This window comes from Lutra lutra, chromosome 4, assembly GCF_902655055.1.
Source record: "Lutra lutra chromosome 4, mLutLut1.2, whole genome shotgun sequence".
Taxonomy (NCBI): domain Eukaryota; kingdom Metazoa; phylum Chordata; class Mammalia; order Carnivora; family Mustelidae; genus Lutra; species Lutra lutra.
This window is the reverse complement of record NC_062281.1, coordinates 163,234,249-163,249,221: the sequence shown is the minus strand read 5'-3', so window position 1 is coordinate 163,249,221 and position 14,973 is coordinate 163,234,249. Positions and strand designations below refer to the sequence as shown.

Genomic DNA, 14,973 nt, shown 5'->3' with positions numbered 1-14,973 from the left:
AGACAGTGGGGGGCCTGCTGAGCACAAAGCTGTTCTGGAAGAATAAAACCCCTGAGGGCCCCACAAGGCACCTCCACAGCCATACCAACAGGATGTGGCAGTGGGGGTGCTAGCGGATTATTTACAGATACTTTTCAGTTCAAAGGGGAATCATGGGTCTCTTTTAGCCCTCCACTCCTGGCTAGGCTTGCCCAGTGGGTCCAATGAGAAATCCAACTCTAGGAAACTCTAGGAACTCTAGGAAAGCTAGGGCTTCTGTTCCCTAGCTACTACTGCTCATGGTCCTCCAGAAATGGGACCAAAAACTGTGAGAACACACACGCTGAATTGCACCTGATAACTATGAGCTCTTTTGCTGATGCCAAAGGACGTCCTGCGACATAGCGTGATAGGAGACTTGACTTCAGTGAAAGAGTGTAAAGGTCTTTGTCCTGTGGCCCAAATAGACGTAGAGACTTGGTGAATTTGCCTCTGCAATGAAATAGATCACCTTGTTGGACTAGCGATGGAGAGAGGCGCTCGTCGGGCGCACTGCTACAAATTCTCTTTGGAAGTGCCCTGGCGGTGGGCAAACATCTGAGACCACCTTCCTCAATGGGTGCTGTGTGGCTCCAACAGGTTTGTCCCACCTGTGACAAGTTCCATGTTTGGACCACACTTGTAGAAGCTCTAATGTTGCTGCAAACCAACCTTGTGATCCCTTGGTCTACGATGAGGGACGGAGAACAGCAGATGGTCAGATTGTTAGCCAGATTCAAATTTCCAAGTTTGTTCATGCTACTCCTGCCGGCCCTGGTCACCAGGCCTCATTAAACCTCTGCATGAGATCAGGTCAGTTCACCTGTGACACAATCCAAGTCTTCACTGACAAATTCTTGGACAGGGAAAAAGCAGCCACTGGCAAGAAAGCAAATTGACCAGGACAAAGAGTGGCATTAAGAGTAATAAACTAGGGGCGCCTGGGTGGCTCAGTGGGTTAAAGCCTCTGCCTTCGGCTCAGGTCATGGTCCCAGGGTCCTGGGATTGAGCCCCACATCAGGCTCTCTGCTCAGCAGGGAACCTGCCTCCTCCTCTCTCTCTGCCTGCATCTCTGCCTACTTGTGATCTCTGTCAAATAAATAAATAAAATCTTTAAAAAAAAAAAAAAAAGAGTAATAAACTAGCGCCCTCTCCTGGGAAGCCTGGGTAAAGCCTTTCCAGAAAGATTTCTGAATTTGGTTACTTTGTGACAGTCTCAAAGGAAGAAATTGGTAGGGCAAGGAAATAAGGGCTGGAGGGGTATCTGATAGCAGGTTCCTCCCAGTGAGCCTGGACCTCTTGGCATTCAAAAATAAGACTTTGGGATGGGCCAAGACCCCTCTGTTCCCATGGGGTATCAGAGGCCCTATGCCAAGGTCAAGGTTCAACACCGTTGTGGGGGAGAGTTGCACTTCTTGGGTCTCTGGCTGCTGGCACACAGGTGACTGTGATCCCTGAAATCCTAGCTCCAGGATGGGGGGAAATAGATAAAGCTCTACCACCCATGCCTAGCTATGGGTGGATCCTTTTGGGTCCCTACAAACTTCCTTTGCTATGGCTCCCACTAGTGAATGTATTATTGGTATAGAAGTATTGTCTATGTCTATAGATGACTTGCCTTTGCCCCAAATCCCTGATAAGAACTGCTGTATTTTAGTGGGACCTGTGGATGAACCTACCCTATTGCCTACCAGTGCCTAGTACTGCTGTCTATTCCAAAAAATACTGACTGCTTGAGGGAGAAAAAGAAATAACCATCCACACTGCCCATCTCAAGGAAGCCAAAGTTCCATGAGATGATTTCTTCATTCAGTAGACCAGTTTGGCCTGTGCACACGGCCTAGGGTATCTGGAGATTCATGATTGGTTAGAGAAGGCTCAGGGCCATAGTTCTGAAGTACCTGGTATCATGATTGTCACAGAGACTACTGCCCAAGCTGAAGAAATCTGCTATGTAGCAACTGCGATTAAAAATTTTTTTTTTTTTCGGGACGCCTGGGTGGCTCAGTTGGTTAAGCAGCTGCCTTCGGCTCAGGTCGTGATCCCAGTGTCCTGGGATCGAGTCCCACATCAGGCTCCTTGCTTGGCAGCGAGCCTGCTTCTCCCTCTGCCTCTGCCTGCCACTCTGTCTGCCTGTGCTCACTCTCGCTTCTCTCTCTATGACAAATAAATAAATAAATAAATAATCTTTAAAAAAAAAAATTTTTTTTTCTAGGGGTGCCTGGGTGGCTCAGTGGGTTAAAGCCTCTGCTTTTGGCTTTCTGGTCCTGGGATCGAGCCCCACATCGGGCTTTCTGCTCGGCGGGGAGCCTGCCTCCACCTCTCTCTCTGCCTGCCTCTTTGCCTACTTGTGATTTCTGTCTGTGAAGTAAATAAATTAAATCTTTTTTTTTTAAAGACTTTATTTATTTATTTGACAGACAGAGATCACAAGCAGGCAGAGAGGCAGGTAGAGAGAGAGGAGGAAGCAGGCTCCCCGCTGAGCAGAGAGCCCGATGCGGGGCTCGATCCCAGGACCCTGAGATCATGACCCGAGCCGAAGGCAGCGGCTTAACCCACTGAGCCACCCAGGCGCCTCTAAATTAAATCTTTTTTAAAAATGTTTTTTCTAGCAACCCCTCTCTAGCCAGATCATCAGGGTCAAATTCGTCTTTATGTGCAATGCATTGCAATACACCTTTCATGTCCTGTTACAAGGCTACCTAAATTTTCCAGCTCTTTGCCATCAGTGTGACCTGGAAAAAGTTCTGCTCCCAGAAGGAGCACTAGCCTTTGTTATATTGATAACATCCTCCTAGTGGGCCCACAAAAGGGCACCAGCCCATAAGAACGAGATGCTCTATTGACCACCAAGCAACACAAAAGTGGGTCGTTAACACAGGCAGGGCACAATGACCTCATGCCCAGTGAAACTTTAGGCATTATCTTGGAAAGGGTGTGATGTCTCATTCCAGAGATGACTGCCCTTATACATTAGGGAGGCCTAGTGATTAGTGGGGTGCTCTGGCTATTGGCGCTCTCATAACCAATGTAGGAATATTGGGGGCATCCATCTATTGGGTTACCAGAAAGACAGCTCCCTTAGAGTGGGGCTTTTAACAAAATACCTGGAGGCTCTCCAATGGGCCACCCTGGCTGACCTTCCCCTGGTTCCCACAGATCCACATTTACCTTTGAGTTAGAAGTTTCAGCAAACTCTTGAGTTCACTAAGCACAACTTATAAGAACTGTGCCATGGGCTAGTCGCACCACCTGGTTTTTTAATCCATAAACCCCTGGAGTTGGCTGAAAGGTACACATTCTTTGAGAGGCAATTACTGGTCTCTTAGGGTCTTTCTGGTACCTCAAGTGCACCAACTTAATGTGGACACGACACATTGCCACTACTGGATTCTATAGGAGCAAAACACCTCCCTAAATGTAAACTCACTCCTGTCAGAGAAGGAGGCAACCAGAACATCTGGGAGAGCAGTGCAGGGTCTTCCATCAGAGCTGTTTTGGCTACAGTGGTGGTGGCCTCCCTCCCTCCGTTCACTCCTGCCCTACAGAGGCTGTGTGGTTATTCTCATTGTCCTCCAATTAGAAAAGGTTGTACCAAAAAAAAAAAAAAAAAGAAAGAAAAGAGAAGGTCATACACTTATCTGTCCTTGCTCTTCCATTGAGATTATTACTAATCCTATCCCAGCCTCAACACCTTGGCCCAAGTACTGTTGGCTAACTGCAGAGTCCTTGGCTTCCTGCTGGCCAGCCGAGGAGGGTCGTTGTAATGGCCAACAACTTGGATCAATGAATCTGGCAACAGAGAACGGTCCATTAGGTGGCTTAGATAGAAGGGCTCCTGGCTCTCTAGGATAGATGCTAAAGAGCTCTGTATCTTTGCCTGGCTTAGCAGCTGTTAGGGCTCACGGCTATATTCACTCTTCTGGGCTGGCCTGATATTCTACTTAGAGTGACTTTGACCATGGCCGTCAGACTGATTAACCAGACTTGTTGCAATGTCTGGCTCATCTGAGTCCCTCATGGAGCAGACTATTTTTCTCGCTCAGGCCCTGAAGGATCAAGGAGTGAAGTTGAGGAGTCCAGCTCCAGGCCAAAATCCTGTTTGTGATCTTTCAGGCCCAACCGTAGGTAATTAATTACAAGACCTTGCCTGCCAGTCCTTGCCGGGAAAAAGCTGCTCTCTCCACACCAGACTTGGTGCCCAGCAGGTGCACCACAATTTTCTGAACAGAGCTGTTGTCAAGAAGTCACTCCACAGGCCAGCCCTGCTCATATGCGTATCTGCATATCTGCATTCCCAGCCTGGGCACCTCCATTCAGAATCCTCTCTTCACTGGGGAACCTGCTGAGATATTTTTTTTTCTCTAACTGACTCAGTACTTTTCCAATCCTAGCACTTTCCCCTCTTCCTCCTTCTGTTATCCCTTCCATGAAAAGGTAGGAGAATCTTTTTACTTAGGGCAGTGCGAGACTTCCCCTGTCCTCACTGCATGCCCCTTAACCCTAGCCAGGTGCCCTTTCATGGGGAAAGATGCAACATTGAAGAGCTGGTGCCTCTTCTCTTTGCATCCTGCTTTCTCTATAGCCGGAAGCAAGACTTGTTATTTTCAGTTTGGCTCATTGTCCTAACTGGCCATCTTGACATCTGCCTGTGCACCATGGGGTGATGGGCTCCCACAGATGTTCACTGGTTTATACTTCTAACTTACATGGACTATTTCATATAATACCAAATACAACATTAAGATAGGGTTTTTTAAATGCTGTCTGAATCCCTTAAAGACTCAGGGATCTAGTGTCTGGGGGTGAGGTGAAAGTGTGTAGGTCAAAAGCGCTTCAAATGCTTCAGAGCTGATTGAAGCCCTGGTGTTTTGTGGTCCACTCCCCTTTTAGGGCTCCAGGTGGAAAGAGCTTTTCAAAGTGCTCCCTTTGGAAATGAGGAGTGGGATAGATCACATCCTTGGCTTTTCCCAGCCTTTTTTGCCAGGAGGATATTATATAAGCTGGGGTTTGGACAAGAGTCAAGCCCAAAGAGGGCAGAATCTTTTGAGAGCTGGAAGAGGACCTAGTCAGCAAGGAAAGATGGCGGAGCTTCTCTGAAGCAGTTGTCAAATCATGCCCAGGCAAAGACCAACAGATTGCAGGTCATCCTGCCTGCAGAAGCAATGAGCAAAGGGCCCAGAGCCCAGTGGCAAGGATAGATCCTTCTCCTGGCAGCCGTCCCATGACCACCCCTGTTCCAATACGATCACTCTCTGTATCCTGACAGCATATGGAGAAGGTAGGGCAGGAAAGAGACACTTTGCCTGAGAGAAGAAACAGTCATGACAAGAAGTTCAACTTTTGAATAGATTTAGTACTCATCCAAATGAATTCCATTTTAATTTTAGAGCATTTTACACAATATGTGACCAAGTGTCTCCCTCCTCTTAACTGCATAGAAAGGGACACCCAGAGAAACGTGAGCTTAGATACAGAATGCTACAGTCTTTGCACACTGGAACTATGTATAAATTTCAATCATCTACATATATACATCTTTACCAGTACACATAGAGGCAAAGGCACAGAGCAAGATCTAGAAGGATCAATAGCACAGGATCAAAAGTAACCCTTGCAGTGGGAAGTGAATGAAAAGTGCTTCTGAGCCTATTGAAATGCACACACGAATTCCTTGTATGTTTCTGAAAAAAATAAACAAAAACCTTAAAAACTTACAAATATCAAGCTCTTACTACATGCTGGCACAGTGCCAGGTACAGAGCAAACAAAGACATAGTAGAGAGAATCTTTCAGCTGAACTCATTTCTTCTTGTTCTGACAAGTTTATAGTCATGGGCGAGTATTATCTATGGATTCTCTGATGCTGCTTCAGGTGATCAGATCGTGCAAAATTCCGGCTGCATTTAGTACACAGGTAGGGTCGCTCCCCGCTATGCCTCCTCTTGTGTCTGTTGAGCTCATCTGAACGGGGGAATTTCCACGTGCATCCCTTCACATTGCATTTGTATGGCTTCTCCCCTGGACCAGAAAGAGAGAAATTTGTCATGCTTCAGGGCAGCATGGGACAGGGAAGTGGAAAGAGAAAAGAGAAGATAAAGGGCTTGAGCGTGTTGGAGTGGGAGAGAGAGAGTGTGAGAGGAGAGGAAACCAGAGGTGGTAAGTGAAAGAGGAAAACAAGGAAGGCAGAGTGAGCTGGAAGGACAAGAGAAAAATTGTGAAGGAGGGAAAGGAAGAGAAATAGGCAAAGCAAAGGTCAGCAGGAAAGTCAGTGAGGAAATAAGGTCAAGGGTACGTATCTGTTGGGCCTCAGGAGAGGTCCATGTAGTGTCAGTCCTAGTAGAGGTAGGGTCAAAAGCAACCACAGGAGGGCAAACAAAGCCTTCCACTTATTCCCACCATCCCAGCACAGGTAACAACACAAAAGGCTGCAGCCAGATTGGCTCTGGCCCAGAACTATGTAGTCTGTTTCTGGGACTGCTTTATATACCCTTTCAAATAGGCCAACTTTTTCTAGTCTTCTGAGGTCCCAGACTTAGAGAGAGGTGACAACAATCTCAAATGATCCCAAAGTTTTATAAAGGCACCTCCCAGTCCCTTAGCCTTCACTTACCAGTGTGTTTGCGCTCATGGATGCGGAGGTGGGAAGGCTTAGTATATGATTTCCCACAGTCCTGGTATGTGCAAGTATAGGTCTTCAAAGTCCCAGGATTCTTCTGGAATTGATGACTCTGGGTCTTGATGTTGTTCTTCTGCTTTTCTAAGGATTGTCCTTGGATCAAATGGGAACTTGAAAGATACAGGAACCCCGGATATGGCAGTGATGGTGATTGATGTGGCATCATATGGCCTCCATAGAGAGTGTTGTCATCAGCAAACGTTGTCATATGATCCTCCTTAAGGGTCATCATCTGATTTCCATAGGGGGTCTGGTCACCACTGTATATTGTCATTTGGCCCCCAGTGAAGGTCTGGCCACCAGTGAAGGCCATTGTATAGCCCCCTTTAAGAGTTGTCATCTGGCCTCCATAGAGGATCTGGTCCCCACTGAAGGCCATCTGTCCTCCATAAGGGGTCTGGTCATCACAAAGTGTCTTCATCTGGCCCCCACATGGGATCTGGTCCACACTGAAGGTAATCTGGGCTTCATAGAGGGTCTGGTCACCACTGAGGGTCTTTATCTGCTCTTCACACAGTGCTGTCCTTTGGTTCCAATTCAGGCTATGGTCACTACTGGAAGTCATTGTATGGCCCTCAGTGAAGGTCTGGTTACCACTAACAGTCATCACATGGCCCTCTTTAAGAGTTATCCCTGGTCTTTCATAGAGGATCTTGTCGTCACTGGTCATCATCTTCATCTGGCTACCTTCACTGGGGATTGCTATCTTGTTTGCAGTGATAGTTACCTTTTGGCATTCAGTGAATGTTTTTGGGTTGTCAGTAGTATCTATCATCCAAGAGGTTGTTGTGGGTTTCCTCTCATCAAAGAAGGCCACCTTTGGGTTCATGGAAAAAGTTTCACCTCGGTCTTCAGGGGGCATATCAAGGGCTTTAGCAGTGGGTATTATTGAGTTCTGAATAAGGTGTGTCCCAGGGATGTTAGAACATGCAGAAATCATCATTGTGGATGTCAAAGGAGTCATTGCCCTCTGGGTTGACTCCTGTTGGTTGTCCTCACCATGGGCAGTCGGAGGTATATCAAGCTGTGGTTCTGGTGCAGCTGAGGTTCTTGCCTTATATGTCTCAGAGACATCCTTCAGAAACTCTTCAATTTCCTCAACTGTTCGAAGTAAGGAGTCTGTGGAAGTCTCTTTGCTATTGCTGGATAATTGAACTGGATCTTCCGTTGTGGGATCCTGAAAAAAAGTTAGAAGTTCAAGGGTCTCACCCAGCTCAAATTCCAATTCCATAAACCCTTCCTCTCCATCTTTGCTGATCCTATCCTAGTCTACCCCACCATCATCTCTTATCTAAAAGCCTGCAGTTGCCTCTCAGCTGGTCTTCCTGAGTCTGAAATAAGAAGGAACAAACACAACATAATGAAGGCCAGATATGACAAGGCCACAGCTAACATCACACTGAATGAAGAAAGGCTGAAAGTTTTCCCTCTAAGATCAAGAACAAGACAAGGGTGCTCATTCTCACACTCCTTTTCATCACGGTGCTAGAAGTCTTACCCAGAGCAATTAGGCAAGAAAAAGAAATAAATGGCACCCAAATCTGATAAGAAGAAGTAAAATTTTCCTTGTGTACAGATGATATGATCTTATATATAGACAACCCTACAGACTCCCCACAAAAAACTGTTAGAACTAATAAACAAATTCAGTCAAGTTGCAGGATGAAAAATCAATACACAAAAATCAATTGTGTTTCTATACGCTAGCAACAAACTATTGAAAAAAAATTTTTTTAATCCCATTTACAAAAACATGAAAAACAATAAAATTCTTGGGAATAAATTTAACGAGGGTGAAAAACTTGTTCTCTGAAAACTGTAAGACACTGAAGGAAGAAACAGAAGACCCAAACAGAAAGCTATCACCTATTCTTGGATTGAGAAGGTTATTGTTATAATGTCCACCCTATCCAAAATGATCTACAGATTCAAAGTAATCCCTAACAAAATTCCAAAGCAATTTTTCACAAAAATAGAAAAAAACAGTTCTAAAATTCAAATCAAACCACAAAAGATTTAAAATAACAAAAGTAATCTTGAGAGAAGAACATAGCTGGAGGGATCACCATTTCCAATTTCAAATTATGTTACAAAGCTTTAGTAATCAAAATATATATATAGCACCACCATAAAAACAGACACATAGGCCAACAAAACAAAGTTGAGTGCACAGAGATTAACCCACACATATAGGTCAACTAATCTTTGACAAGGGTGCCAAGAACACACAGGGGAAAAGATAGTTTCTTCCATAATGGTGGGAAAAATGGATATGCACGTGCAAAAGAATGACAGTAGATCCCTTTCTTACAGCACTTGCAAAATTTACTTAAAATGGATTGAAGAGTGGGGCACCTCAGTGGCTCAGTCAGTTAAGTGTCTGCCTTCCGCTCAGGTCATGATCGAGCCATGCACAGGGATCCCTGCTTAGCCTGGAGCCTGTTTCTCGCTCTGCCCCTCCCCCTGGCTTATGCTTGTGCTGGCTCTCTCTTTGAAATAAATACATAAAATCTATAAGCCTCTGTACAGCAGAAGGAAATTAGCAACAAAGTAAAAAGCAACCTGTGGACTGGGAGAAAAATACTTGCAAGCCATCTGTCTGATAAGGAGTTAATATCTAAATAATGAGAAAGTCATATAACTCGATAGCAAAAAACCAAACAATTCCACTGAAAAATGGACAAAACACCTGAATAGACATTTCTCCAAAGAAGATATACAGATAGCTGATGGTATAGGAAAAGGTGTTGACCATCACTAATAATCAGGAAATGCAAATATAAACCACAACAAGCTAGCACCTCATTAATTGTAAAATAGCTATTATTGAAAAGACAGGAGATACCACAGTTGGGGGAGGATGTGGAGAAAAGGGAACCCTTGTGCACTGTTGTTGGAATTCACAAACTGGTACAGTCATTATGGAAAATGGTATGCAAGTTCCTCCAAAAATAAACAGTAGAACTACCATCCAGGTGTTCTTCTTCTGTATGTTTATCTGAGGGAAATATAACCAGGATCTCAGGGATAGCTGCACACCTCATTGCAGCATCATTCACAATGGTCGAGATATGGAAACAACCCAAATGTCTGTTGACAGGGCGAATGGATAAATAAAGACAACATAGGGGGTGCCTGGGTGGCTCAGTGGGTTAAGACTCTGCCTTCAACTTTGGTCATGATCCCAGGTCCTAGGATCTGAGCTCTGCATGGGGCTTTCTGCTCGGCGGGGAGCCTGCTTCCCCCCCTCTCTCTGCCTGCCTCTCTGGCTACTTGTGATCTGTCAAATAAATAAATAAAATCTTTATTTTATAAAGATTTTATTTATTTATTTGACAGACAGAGATCACAAGTAGGCAGAGAGGCAGGCGGGGGGGGGGGAGCAGGCTCCCCGCTGAGCAGAGAGCCCAACTTGGGGCTTGATCCCAGGACCCTGGGATCATGACCTGAGCCAAAGGCAGAGGCTTTAACCCACTGAGCCACCCAGGTGCCCCTTAAATAAATTAAATCTTTAAAAAAAACAATGGGGGGGGGTCTAATATATACAATGGAATATTATTCAGCCATTAAAAAGAAGGAAATTCTGTCTTTTGTGACAACATGGGTGAACCTGAAGGACATGATGCTATGTGATATAGGTCTGATGGAGAAAGACAAATACTGGATCACTCTGATGTGGAATATACAAAAGAAAAGTCTGAAATCAGAGAGTAGAGGAGAGGTTGGTCAAAGGGTACAGACTTGTAGTTAAAAGCTGAAGAAGTTCAAGATCTAATGTACGGCCTGGAGATGGCTGCTAATAATGCTGAAATTACTGAAATCTGCTAAGGCAGTAGGTCTTAAGGATTCTCACCTACACAAAAAGGTGACCACGTGAGGTGATAGATGTGTTAATCACCTTGATTGCAGTGGTCATTACACAAAGTATACACACATCAAATCATCGTGTTGTACATTTTGAATAGATTCGAGTTTGCCAACTAACTTGCATAAAACTGGGGAAATTTTTAAAAAAGATTTTCCTTAAAGAAAAAAAAAAGGGGGAAAGAAGGAAGGATGGCGGGAAGGGAGAGAAAGAAGGAATCATTCCCCCCCCGCCCCGCACCCGCATCCACACCATGGCTCTGTCTCCAGATGCTAGCTAATTTTTAACCGAACCCACCCCAGGCCCCTCTGCCTCATCGGCCTTGCGTTCTGCCCATCCTTCCATCCCTTGCACGATGTGTGCAGTCGCCCAGGGCCAGGGCGGTAGTCTGGGGACCTCCAGCGCACCAGGCAGGGAGCGGACGTGCCCCCAGACTTCAGGGCCAGTAACCAGCAGGCCCAACCCAGACCATGTCTCCTCGGCAGGCCGCGTCCGTCTGTCTGGAGGAGGACGGCACCCCCTCGGGCAGGGCAGGCACGCAGGGGTGAAGGTGGAGGGCTCAGGAAACATATTCCCCAAGAAATGAACCATTTCGAATGTTTCGAACCCCTCCTCCCCATGAGGGGCCAGGACCCCCGACAGTCCACCTGAAGACCGTCGGACCTCCTGCTCGCTTTTTTTGCCCCAGGACTTTTGCCCCTGCGTGGGAAGGGCCAGACTCACCATAACTGGCTCCAGAGCGCGAGCAGAGAGGGTGCGGTCGTGAGCCAGGGCGAAGCCGCTCTGGGAGGCCAGGCGCAGGGCCTGGCTTCATATAGGGCCCGGCCGGATGCGCGCGGCTCACAGATTCGCGCCTTCCGTCGGCCACGCCCTTCGGGGCGGAGCCCCGGGCACCTATCCCGCCACCTGTGCAGCCGCGACAGGACAGCCGCTGATCGCGTTACCTGCGAGACGCCTCTGGAGGTCGTCGCAATCGTTTCCCGACTGTTCTCACTGGGCGAGGGAGTGATGCGCACGCATTAGCCCATTCGTCCCCACGACGCTGCCGTGAGGTGGATTTTGTCATTGGCATTTTACTATGTGAAAAGTGAAGCTCAGAGAGGTTAAGTAATTAGCTGCGATTAAAAAGAAAATCGACCGCGGAGATCAGAACTAGATTTAAACTCAAACGGCTTTGCGAGTGTAGTCTGTCCCGAAACAGACGAGGCTTCAACCCTAAATCCAATCAGCCACTGAGTTCTGAGTCCACCTCTTTGGGGCAAATTTAATCAAATTAATGGACCGAGGAAAGCTCTAGATTCGGTCAGGTCACCTAGAAATGATAATGGTAATTCTTGATGCCCTTCTCCCTTCCCCCACTCCTCAGGTCCCGAGACTGTTTCACCCCCGTAAAGGCACTCACGCCTGGGGTTGCAGGAGTGACTTCGACCTCCTCTGGACTCTGCTCCAGGTCTCCGTTGGGTCCCCACCACCGATGGCCCAGCCGTCACCAACTAGCCTTGGGGCTTTAGCGATTCCCAGAAAGTCCCGCCTGAGGGCCACCCCCTCTCCAGCCTCGGGTCTCTAAAATTTTTAACGCAAGTCACCTACGCCCCTTTGCCTGGGGCCTGAGATGGGTTGAGAGGTGAGGGGAGACGGGCCGCAGGGACTCCCAGACCCTGGCTCCGGCTCTCAGCGGCTGGAAGGCCTGGCTGAGGAGCTGCCATCATGGGATAAATTTATAATCCATATTGGTTTCTCGCTCCCACCGTTCCATCTCCCGGCAACTACTCACCTGCTTTCTCCCTACTAATGTTTTTATGTGCTTTTAAATTCATTTAAATGGGGGCGCCTGGGTGGCTCAGGCGGTTAAGCGTCTGCCTTCGGCTCAGGTCATGATCGCCGGGTCCTGGGATCCAGCCCCGGTTCCGCATCGCTCGCCCTGCCCAGCGGGGAGCCGGCTTCTCCCTCTCCCTCTGCTTCTCCCCCTGGTTGTGCTTTCTTTCTATCCAATAAATAAATAAAATGTTAAAAAAAAATAAATTCATGTAAGTGTCATTATCCACCGTTTATTTCGAAATTTACCTCTTTTCATTTGGATGTTATGTCTTGACAACCATTCATGTGGTTAGGGATCAGCCTTTTAACTGCTGCTTTTGTCCCTTGTATGAACAGATAAATGAGGAGGGGCCGCTGAGATGTCTCAGGGTTCCCAGGAGAGACCGGCTTTTCTGATTTTTTTTTTTTAAGATTTTATTTATTTATTTGTCAGAGAGAGAGGCGCAAAAGCGAGCACAGGCAGACAGAGTGGCAGGCAGAGGCAGAGGGAGAAGCAGGCTCCCTGCCAAGCAAGGAGCCCAATGTGGGACTCGATCCCAGGATGCTGGGATCATGACCTGAGCTGAAGGCAGCTGCTTAACCAACTGAGCCACCCAGGCATCCCCCCCCCCCTTTTTTTAAACGATTTTATTTATTTACTTGACAGAGACAGAGAGATCACAAGTAGTCAGAGACGCAGGCAGAGAGAGAGGAGGAAGCAGGCTCCCTGCTGAGCAAGGAGCCCAATGTGGGACTCGATCCCAGGACCCTGAGATCATGAACTGAGCCGAAGGCAGAGGCTTTAACCCACTGAGCCACCCAGGTGCCCCCCCGGCTTTTCTGATTTTGAAGCAGGGCAAGTAGGGAAGCTTTTAGCGCCACCGCACCACCAGGGTAAAGGAAAGTCGGTTCCTCTGCAGATTACTGTTGAAGAAGTTGGGAAATGACCTTTAAATAAGGAAGGTCAGTCGTTTTTCGCAGATGCATGCAAAGTCAAGGGCCCAAGCCCCTCAACAACAGTGCTGCTGATTGAATTTGTATCGATCTATTAAAGTAGTACAGTAAATAGTTTGAAGAAATTAGTCTTTCGTACTCTGGATCTTAATCTCTTAAACCTCTGAGGGAAAAAAAAAAAGGATGGGGCAAGTGAAAAAAAATAAATTGGACTAGAATGTGTTTTAAAACTTTGGTTAAAAGGTAAACATCACACTCTAATAAAAATTTAGAACTTCAGGGCGCCTGGGTGGCTCAGTTGGTTGAGCAACTGCCTTCGGCTCAGGTCATGATCCTGGAGTCCTGGGATGGATACCCGCTCAGCAGGGGGTCGGCTTCTCCCTCCACCCCCCACCCCCCCATGCTGTGTCTCTCAAATAAATAAATAAAATCTTTTTTTTTTTTTAATTTAGAACTTCGTGTAAATAACTAGGTAAACAACTAGGTTATTGAAAGAATTTTATTTTGTTTAAAGATTTTATTTGACAGAGGGAGAGTGTGCATGTGCACCAGCAGGGGGAGCTGCAGGGGGAGGGGAGAAGGAGAGAGAGAGAGAGAGAGAGAGAGAGAAGCAGGCTCCCTGTGGACCACAGAGACAGCTGAGGGGCTCCGTCCCAGGATGCCGGGGTCATGACCTCAGTGGAAGGAAGCTGCTTAACCAATTGAACCACCCAGGCGCCCCTGGTATTTAGAAACATTAAAAAAAAAAAAAAAAAAAGATTTCACCTATTTATTTGACAGAGAGAGCCAAAGCGAGAGAGGGAATACAAGCTTGGGGAGTGGGAGAGGGAGAAGCAGGCCTGTTGCTGAGCAGGGAGCCTGAAGTGGGGCTCCATCCGAGAAGCTTGGGATCATGACCTGAGCCGAAGGCAGACACTTAATGACTGAGCCACCCAGGCGCCCCTGGAAGCATTTTAAATAGTATTCATCTAATTCCTTTGTCTGAAGAGTGTGTTTGATAAAAGAAAAGCCTTTGATTGATGGCATCCATGTCACTGCTGGGATGGAGATACAGAATGAAGATGTGCAAGTTGACAGCAAGTCAACAATTACTAGTCATAAAAAAGGTTTTAAGGAACTCTTTTGTATCAAGACTTTTTTATTAAGTAGGCTCTGAACCCAGTGTGAGGCTTGAACTCACAACCCTGAGATCAAGAGTCACATGCTCTACCGACTGAGCTAGCCAGGTGCCTCTGTACTAAGACTTTTAACTGATATTCAGAAAGTAAATGAAATCAAGGAAATTGAAATTTCATCAATATTAATTAATACACTTAAGGTAAACCCTTTGATAAATTGTTTGGGGAGTCTGGGTATTTTTTTTAAATTTTTTTTCTCACTATCTAGGAGACTTTTTTTTTTAAAGATTTTATTTATTTATTTGACAGAGAGATCACAAGTAGGCAGAGAGGCAGGCAGAGAGAGAGGAGGAAGCAGGCTCCTTGCTAAGCAGAGAGCCTGATGCGGGACTCGATCCCGGGACCCTGAGGTCATGACCTGAGCTGAAGGCAGAGGCTTAACCCACTGAACCACCCAGGCACCCTGGGTATTTTATTTATTTATTTGAGAGAGAGCACAAGCAGGGGGCAGGGGCAGAGGAAGAAGCAGGCTCCCCACTGAG

At 46.7% G+C, this 14,973-nt stretch overlaps 1 non-coding gene across 1 annotated transcript; it reads right to left on the bottom strand.

Moving 5' to 3' along the window:
* Window positions 1-14,468: 14,468 nt before the first annotated feature.
* Window positions 14,469-14,541, bottom strand: TRNAK-CUU (transfer RNA lysine (anticodon CUU)). The gene has a single exon. It is a non-coding gene; the product is annotated as a tRNA-Lys (tRNA).
* Window positions 14,542-14,973: the final 432 nt, after the last annotated feature.